General features: G+C 40.0%; 1 long non-coding RNA gene across 1 annotated transcript in view; it reads left to right on the top strand.

Annotated features, from left to right (window-relative positions):
- Positions 1-1,615: 1,615 nt before the first annotated feature.
- LOC134515105 (uncharacterized) overlaps positions 1,616-9,824 on the top strand; it is a 60,195-nt gene continuing 51,986 nt past the window's right edge. The window contains exon 1 of the long non-coding RNA XR_010070880.1: positions 1,616-1,769. This is a non-coding gene — a long non-coding RNA (uncharacterized LOC134515105). The remainder of the gene's footprint in view (positions 1,770-9,824) is intronic.

The raw sequence follows: 9,824 nt of genomic DNA, 5'->3' as shown, positions 1-9,824 counted from the left end.
TGAGCAGGGAGGAGGGCGAACCCACAGACGGTGGGAGTGACAAGTAGAAAAGAACTGGTAGTTTGCCTGATGGATTTCTTGAGTCTTGTGCATGGGTTGGAAAGACTGGCAGTGTTGGCATTCCCACACGAACTGGGCGTTTGCGCTGCTGCATCATGGCCTATCTTTTGCTTGCTCTCTCTTCTCCTAGTCACTCTCATCTCCAGCCCCGTATGACTCGTGTCTAGATGTACAGTAAAGGAGTAAAAGAAAGAGTAGCTAAAGCACTGTGCTGAAGCTAGCTACCACTTGTGCTAGTCAGCTGCTGCCCAGCTGCAACATAGCTTTAGGGTCCTTCCACCGAGACATCAAGCACTGGCACGTTTTCTGTGACAAAACCAAGCAAAAAATCAGATTATTTTTTTCCTTCTCTTTCAATAGTCTTGAGTTAGTGCTCGTATTGATAGAAAGAAGAACGTTTTAAAATGAAGGTGAAGCTTTCAAGGTGAGGCTTTCACTGAGTAATTACTTTTTCTTATTATTTCTGACCACATGATGGCAGTATATGTTAATCCAAACCAAGAAAATAATAATAAAAAAATAATTATAGCTTTTCAACAACAGAGTTCCCAAAAATCCGAGAAGCTATGAGAAGTTTCCAAAAGGCATATAGCCAGTTATGAAAGAATAACTCCCCCTTATTGTAAAAGCACCCAAGACTTAAGAGGCAGCAAAACACTGCTTCATGCAAGAACCACATGTAGCTAACTCTGAATGGGTATGGAATGGTGCTGTGTTATAAATAGAAGTGGTCAGTAAAGCTTTGTCGGTCATGCTTGGCTTAATCATTTGCAGTCAATAAAGTCATTGAAGTATAATTACCACTCCCTGGCATCAGTCTTGCAAGTGCAGAACCGGAGTTCTGAGGCTGCACGGGCAGCTAGATGCTGTGTTTAATCTGTGGTAAGAGTACAGAATGGCTAAACAGACAGACTATTGAGATACTAGCTGCAAAAAAGTTTAGGCATTACTTCAGAAGGATTATGACCAGGAACAAAATCTATTGAATCTGTCAAGCTCTTCATCTATTTGTAAGTTGTATCGAGGGAGTTTGAGTGTGTGTGGGGTCTGTGTATATTTACTGGGTGGAATCAGAGAACATTGCCAGTAGTCACAGATAAAGGTTATAATGTTAAAAAGGAAAAAACCAAACCCGACCCAAAACACTTCTTTTTCTGAGCTCTGACATATCTGTAAGCATGTGCTATTTTTTAAACTTTCTGTATGCTGTAATTTAAAAGTCTAGTAGACTTAATTTTAAACCTCAAACTTTTCTGATGCCAAGATTAGATAAGAAAGACAATAGCAGAATTTTGTGTTTTCAACAGCAAAAACAGGGAACTAGGAACAGATATTCAGTTCAGCCCAAATGCATAAAATAAGAGGCATCTGTAAAACTCAGCAGGTTCCTTTGATTAGGGTTTCAGATGAGTGTCACCTGTGGCCAATTTACCTCCTGGATCAGGTTACAGAACATGTGAGCACAGGCAGCACTTTTTTTTCCCCCCCCTTGTTTTTTGTAACTCTGAGTTCAGACTTAACAGATGTGATTTTTCACTTCTTTTCCCTGATGTTTTATAAATGAGGAATTGGGGTAGTACTGTTTTATTTGTGCAGCTTTGTTTCCTGAAGAACTTGGACTTCGTGATAAGGCTGGAGAACTGTTGTGTGACATGTACCTGCAGATACGAAGCTAAAAAAATGGGAACTGAAGCAGCTAAAATATCAGAGTGAGTAATCCTTTGCTACCTTTGCTTATAGTAGCTGAAGTTTATATTTCTCAGATCCTAGGGATTATTACTGTAGCTCCTATATGGCTCATTGCAAAATATACCATGGCTAACATATTTTCTTACAATGCGTCTCTTCTACTTGCTGCTATATGTAGGTAGGGCCTTGTCCTCATGGTTTATGTTCTGCGAGTGTGTAGGACCTTATTGTGGCATGCTGTATTCCTATATGTTTGGAGTTACTACTCAAGTTATACCAAAAGATAAAACATCAAAAGTTACTGTGGTTACTCACTCATTCCTGTGTCCACATAGGACTGATACTACTAATAGGAGAAGTCTTGATGTCCTCAGTGTCCAGAGAGTTTTCTGATTACATAATTCCTATAGATTTGGGCAAACATTCATTTTTTTTTAACCCTTACTTGTCTCATATCTCCATTTGGAATCTCTCCCTTTCTTCTTGGTGGGTTAGCCTACAAATAACACTTCTAGAAATTGCCCCTCAAAACTGCATACATGTGTTATTTTTCCGTTCCCACACCACATCTCTCGTATAAGGAAATAATCTCAATTGCCCACCAGTATACTCCTCTGTGTGGTCAGACCGGGACTGTTTAACTGGCATTCCTCTCGCTCATTTTACTATACTGAGCTATTATTCTATAAGGAAGTTTTTCCATTAATTTAACCCATTTAAAACATGCTATTTAGTAGAACACAGAGGTTATCCAAGACTAGAGTCCCCTGTGCTAGGCCTTGTTCATATGAAGAATAGGAGAAAATGTCTTCCTTGAAGAGATTAATGTGGGACAGGTACAACTCCTACCAAAAACTAGGTAAAAAATAAAGCTGCTGCAAATAGGGATGGTGCCATGGCATCTTGGGATGGGCTGCAGTAATAAGGGACAAGTGTTTGTTAGAATGGAGGGGAGGCTGAAGAGAACAAGCTGGTTATTTATTTCCTACACATTCAAAATATTGCTGAAATTAACTTTGAAAAATATGTGGAGTTTTCAGAATGTCCAGGGTCCTCGATTTGTGATTATTCCTACTGCCTGATTTCTTCCTACGCCTTTTCCCCAAACTGAGGCAGATTTTGGTTACTAACTAATAAAAATGTGAGAAGGCATTGGGAGGCCCTGTACCTGTTCGAGCTTGGTGTACAATGGCTGGGCATAGCATGAAACCATGCTTTAAGGTACGGATTAAGTTTTTGGGGGAGAAACTATGTAGCTGATAAGACTTTAAGGCAAGATTATTAAACTAATTCTTTGTATTATTTTGGGGGAAGTGCATTTTGCTCTAGGATCTTTAAAAGTACTTTAAAGGTGTAAAGGTAGCTTTAATACTTGCAGAATGTAGTACTGATGCAAAGCAATAGGTACTCCTATAAAACGGCATATTTTATGCTTAGAATAGAGGACCGATCAGTTTAATATACAATATTTTGGTACTAAGATGACAGTAACACCAAGAAGTGCTGCTGTTGTGTTCATTGTGAGTCTATGTTGCCTGAAGTTTAACAGATGAGATATTCGGAAACTAGCATGAAGGAAAGACACCGGCTTTAAGTGTGTCACCTCTAGAGTGGTATGTCTATTAAAAGGTAAGGATAGCATTACTGGATGCACTCTATATTGCTGGTCTCTTATTTTTCCAGCACTGGCAAGTAGAAATAAATGAGGAAAGATTCATGGTTAAAAATGAACTGATCTTGGATGTCTCAAGAGAGAGCCATCAGGGTCGCTCGGAGGGAGCAGATTGGTACAGGTCTGTCAGAGAAGGCAGTGGTGCTACCTAGAACTCCTGGGGAGAAGACAGAGCAGAGGGAGGTAAATTGTATCTAGAAGATACATGGGCTCCGGATCTGGGTACAAGCCTGACATGAGCTTTGTCTTTGCTACATCTTCATCTGTGATTTGCAATTACGTACTCTCCAAAATTATGAAAGACAGGTTCTTATAGTATTTTTCTGTTCAGGAATGTGGGAAGATGTACTTCACAGGGCTAATTCATGAAAAACTTAATTTGATCAGCAAATGTTTGCATGAATTATGCTGATATTGAAATCACTCTTTATCACCATCCCTGAAATTAAACTTCTCAAAATACATTTCTCATTTTTATAGAATTGCTGAATCAAGTATTTATGCCTATATATTCTACGATGTATAAAAAAGTTTATTTCGTATATAAAGCAGAACCATTGCTTTTTGGAGAAGCCCTGTTGTTTTGAGGATTGGTTCTCTTAGCACCCCGCTATGCGCTTGTAAATTAACTTGGACATAAAATTGTGAACAAGAAGTCTTTAAAAACTGGGGAAGCGTGGGGAAAGCTGAAACGACTCATTTTGGAAACAATACGTTTGAACGTAATTAAGAAGAGAGAGTTTGCCCTGGTGCTAATATTTCCTAAATATTTCAACGGAGGCTGGAAAATATTTGTTTATTGATACAACTTTCTAGTATGTAGGAGGCAGCACTGCTAGAGAAAATGGTTAGGTGTTTCAGCACCTCTGTATCATTTCCATAAATGTAGTCTGACACTCAGGTTGCAGTCCTGTTTCCTTACAATGTTTATTCAGGCTGAAGCACTCCTAGATGCTGAGCTCTGAGAGAACTGTTTCTTCCTTTGTACCAAGTTGTATTTTGTTTTCTTTTTCATTTTGTGTACATGCACTCTTAGCAGTAATAGTATTTAAGCAGGTGGATTCTGTGTTGCATCTAAAATAAATTTAATCCTGTATCTCTCTGATAAACAGTTTGATAAAATTCCTAATTCGTTATAACCTGCTGTAAGAAAACATAGTTGGAGATTTCTGGCTGGCCCATGATTTTGACAGTGGGTTATAGAACCTTTTAACTGCAAGCTGCTGCTTAAAATTCGATGTAGTACATTGCAACCCAACAGTAATTGGACTGTAACGATTTTGAGAGATTAGTTTGGTCTCCTTCCAGTCCCCAGTGGGTAAAATGCTTGGCTATTGCTACACTTGGCGGTAAAGGGTAGCCTGGGGCTCTCTTCTTGTATCCACTGGGATCTCTTTTGTATAGACTCCCCTCACCCCTCGCCCCCAAAACTAGCTTTGCAAGCCAACAGGATGTTCCTTGAACTAAGGAGTAACTTGAACATTGTCCTTTCTCCGGTCGTCCAATGCATGGGTGTGTCTTGAAAAGAGACTATTAATTGACTGTTATTTTGCACAAGGGATTCTTAACTGACGAAATATCCCTTTGTGGGCCTCTGCTTGCTCTTGTAGTCCAGGGAGGCCTTGGGGCTTCTTTGACCTAGTTCCCTGTATAGATTAATGGGAGTACTGCTCTTAGGCTCAAAGAGTGCCTTTGTTTATAGTTTATAGTTTTTACTCGCACAGTGGAAAGATCTGACTTTGGTGGTCTTGGCATGGAGAAAATGACAGATTGGACCATTCTCTTGCTCCCAGTGGTAAGACCTTTAGGATGGAAGTGCTCAATGCTGAAGATGATTGCACAAGTTTCATTATGGTGTTAACTAGATCTATTTAATATGGTGTAGAATGGCAGGATGTCTACAGCACTGTCAATTCAGGTAACACAATAGTTATTCTGATCCGCATTTTTCATACATATAACTGATCAACATGAATTGTTTGTACTTCAGCATTGCATACACTGAGTTCAGTGTGGATCACAGAATACCGCATTACGTCTGAATTTTATAATTTATGATATAATTTCATTATTAGAAACTCTAGTGCACCTCATGCACAAAAAAAATTAATTAACTCCTTGCAAAGTGGCAGCATAAAGATGATGTCTTCATTCTAATGGATGTGAATATTAGTTTTGTATGTTTTAGTGGTGAAGCTAAGGTGGCTCGGAAGAGAAAGTGTAGAGAAAAGACAATTTTCAGTTTCAATGACTCCTTAAGGTCTGGTCATCACTTGGACGAATCTGCCTTAGTGAAGAAAAACTCATTATTGTGTTCTTAACTAGTTTAAATTGAACTCGCACTTGAACACAAATATCAATTGAACTGCAGTTTCACATAGAAAAACATAGCTAGCACAGTTTCTTAAGCTATGAGAGGCTAGACAGCCTATAATATCCTTGTAGCCAGTTAAAAAGTGACTGTGTGCCCACAGCCTAATCACTAGTGTAATTGCCACAATGCAATGCGCTGTGCAAAACACCAAAAATGTTGTGGTTTCCATAAAATTGGGCTGAACTAAAGCTATGTAAAAGCAAAAATGTGAAAGTTCTGCTGCACATTCCATCAGTAGTTTCATTCAACTTTAAGAAACAATTTATGTGTCGGTAAGAAACTGGCAGAATTGAGCGCTGTATATCAGACAGCATACGGTCTGGTTAAACGTGGTCCCATTGGAACTTCACTCCCTGCTTTGGGGGAGAAGTCTTCCAGAGGGACAAAGAAAACTTGTTACATTCCAGATGAGGATTAGAGAGAATTTGTGTTGTTTTCTGCTAGACAAAAGCTCTTTATGGTTAGTTAATACACAGGTCAACAAAGACCCATCAGTTAGTAGGTCAATTAACTGTGCATCTAGTTATGAATTAATAAAGAAATCTCCAACGTATGATATAAATGAAAAGCATCTTTATCCGATGCTGATAATAATGAAAAAGCCTGACTTTTTTCTACTTGGTTGTGCCGGCTTCAGGAATGCTTCTTGGCCAATGTGTCCAGTGTGTGATGAGAGCCTTAGCTTTCTTTATGGAAATTTAATATGTCCATATAGAAATAACACTACAAAATTGTGAAATAGTAAAAGCTGAAGCTTCTCTTGGTTTGGCTAGATGAAACAGTGGTATGCACTCAGGTAGAGTGTGTAGCATTTTCTTATGCAAAGCTTATTGCTTTGTGTGTGACCTAATATTTTTAAGGGATCACTGTAATGTTAACAGGTAATACCTATTTGTCATTTCTTTAGTATTTTTACCTTTGTAACTTGTGAAACTGGCTGCCAACGAGTGAGCATCCCTTATAAACAATACCTGAATGCATACGTAGTGCACGTAGTTGTTATTCTCTTACATTGCCCTAAGAGTATAGTGTGGTAATGGTACTAAAGTTTAAAAATCAACATTTCTTTAAATATTTTCTGCAAATATTAATTTTCTGTGCCTTCAAGGACACAGAAATCTGAGTGGGAATAGCTGCAAATATTTGAGGTATAAAGTCACACTGAGGCTTAGTAGAAGAGTATGTTTTCTGGGGTAGCTCTTCCAGAAATTATAGACAAGCAGTAAGCTGGACTTGCTCAGGCCAAGTATGAAACTTCAGTTCTACTCCATTGACATTAGCAGAATTGCAATGCTGTAAATCTTTGTTTCCCTTCTGTATGAAGTGGGAATACAGGCGAGCTCTAGGATCCCATTGTCCTAAACAGCCAACGTAGTTTTACTGCCAAGCAGCATGATTTTGTCGTTAATATTTTGATACTCCAAGTGTTTATCATGAAGGGTATCATGGTCTCGACCACATTATTTCCTTTGCTGCCTTCTCCCCTTTACTTTGATGTTTTTCAATCTAACTTGTTACACAACAGTCAAATATGACCAAAAAAAGTAGGAGGTTAGAGATCGGCATTGATTTTTACTGTTTAACTATTGCTCTTGGTGGGTGGAAAATCAATTATATTAAACATCAAGTATTTCAATTTTATCAGCTTGGTTGGAGTATAAGGCAGAGAGTAAACCTTCATTATTTTGTCATATTGAGGATAAAACTTGGGTGGGTGTCAGGAGGATGGGGCCAGTCTCTTTTCAGTTTTGCCCAGCAACAGGACAAGAGGTAATGGGCACAAACTTGAGCATAGGAAGTTCACTTCAACATGAGGAGGAACTTCTTTACCCTGAGGGTGGCAGAGCCCTGGCACAGGCTGCCCAGAGAGGTGTTGGAGTCTGCTTCTCTGGAGACATTCAAACCCCACCTGGACGCGTTCCTGTGCAACCTGCTCTGGTGACCCTGCTCTGGTAGGGGATTGGACTGGATGATCTCCAGAGGTCCCTTCCAACCCCTGCTGTTCTGTGATATTGCCCTCAGCTCCTTGGGTAGATTGGGACTGGCATGTGAAGGTATGACTTGGTCCGCAGCCTTAATAACAGGATACTGTGGACAAAAAGAGCACTAACTCTCTGGTGGCAACCTGGCACTGCAGTGGTGTTGGTGTCTGGCAGTTTGTGTGTGTATAATAAAATATCCTTGTCTTTTCATATAGCAGCACTGCATGAGAAGTAGTTCACTGAATTTACTTTTAACAGTGTTTTACTTTCACTGTGAAATGCTCCCACACAGTTTTACGGGAATGTCTGTCTTCCAGTTAGGCAGACTAGTAACTAAAGAATTCCCCTCTGCCATTACTCCTGCCCAGTGGGGGAGGACAGCATATATACAGCCGGATCTTTTTTATGTTGATCTGGAGGTGGAAGTGCCCTGCAGTCAGATACTGGCTCTATGAGGAAACTCGAGCAATAAAAATATTTTATGCCTTTTATCCACCCCGTTATTCAACAAAGATATTTCTGCAGGTGTGAAGTGGCTTCTCCAGCAATGCCTCCTTCGGAGACAGAGTAACAAGAGAGGTGTTTGGCACTGCCCGGGAAGAGGTCAGGTGGCTTAGGCCGTCTTTTCAGATTTGACACATTTTTCCGTGCCACTTTGTGGCAATACGTGACCTTGCTGTTGTTTTGTTTCCAGATAAGAGGATAAATGCATGTTATTAACATAGGAATTCTGGCACTGAGAATTCACTTGGGTGGCAGCACCTTCAAATCTGGGGCTCACAGTTTGAAAACAGAGACAAAACCACGGAATATAAACAGCCAAACAGTTTGTTACTTGAACATCTGGAGATGTTCAAGATCTACCCAGTGTCTTATTTGAGATGTTAGTCAAGTAATAAACAGTTATGTCACTGGAGTGAAGTTCAGTTCTCTGCAGAAACAAGTCCCTGTGCTTGTGGATAGGACTACACAGTACTAGTTTCAGTGGTTCATGGACTTGCTAGTGAGCCTAGGAGTGGACTATGTTGGTTGTATTTATCTCTGTCAAAGGAGAAAAATTGTAAGGCATAAACTCTGCCCACCTCCCTATTGAAACATACAGAAATCTACGTCTGAAGTGAGGCAGATGCCCAGCTGGCTTAAACCTGATCCTCACACACCCACACCTTACCCTTAGTATCCAAACTGTCCTATTAATCTCCCCATTTTAAAGAAAGAATTATTTTTCATGCAGCTGTGTGCATAGTGTACAGTCGTAACTACTTCTCAGTTTTCTGCACTGACTGCAAGATAGCAGAAATCCCCTCTGTGTAAATGAGTCAGTCCTGGAGACCTGGCGTAATTACTGACCCTCTTACACCTAGTTTGTTCCCTTTTAATCAGCTCTAACACAAACGTGTACCTACTACGCTTTAAGCACCTAAGCTAGTGCTCAAATGCTTATTTCTAGCAAAGCTTAAAAGTGCCATGTTGTTCAGAAGTTCTTGGGGTTGTCTGCTGTGAGGCTATAAAGTCTCGTGGCCTCAAATAGCAAAACACTCCTCTGAATTGCTACTCACAGAAAGCTACGGTTGACTGGGGAAGGGGAAAAAGAGGAGAAATCACCCGTTTCTGTGACTTAATGCTTACTTGACCAGGAATGGTGTCCTATACTGACTGCTGTCAATGAATAGCAATGAGGCATGTCAGTCAGCTTGCCTTTCATTGCAGAGACTGTCCACTAGCCAGATGTTAATGGAACAATGCCATGAACTGCCCAGGCTCTATCACGGGCATTGAAAAGCAAGATTGCCTGGCTTACTCAGGAGACCTCTTGACAAAAGCAGCACGGTGTTTCTGCAACTTCATATATTTACTTGTAAAAAGGCTATTTTTTACTCTTCTTTTTTTTTTTTTTCTTTCTTTCCCCTTCCCCCTGGAACAGAGTAAACAGTTCATAAAATATACAAAATGTGACTTCCTCTGCATTTCCTTCCCTTACCCCTTCCTCCATCCCAGCTGCTTGTTTCATTATAAGAATATGGAAGGGGAAATGTGGTCTTCAGCG

Source organism: Chroicocephalus ridibundus, chromosome 4 (assembly GCF_963924245.1).
Source record: "Chroicocephalus ridibundus chromosome 4, bChrRid1.1, whole genome shotgun sequence".
NCBI classification, from domain to species: Eukaryota; Metazoa; Chordata; class Aves; order Charadriiformes; family Laridae; genus Chroicocephalus; species Chroicocephalus ridibundus.
The sequence above is the reverse complement of the archived record's forward strand: the minus strand, read 5'-3'. Positions and strand labels throughout refer to the sequence as shown.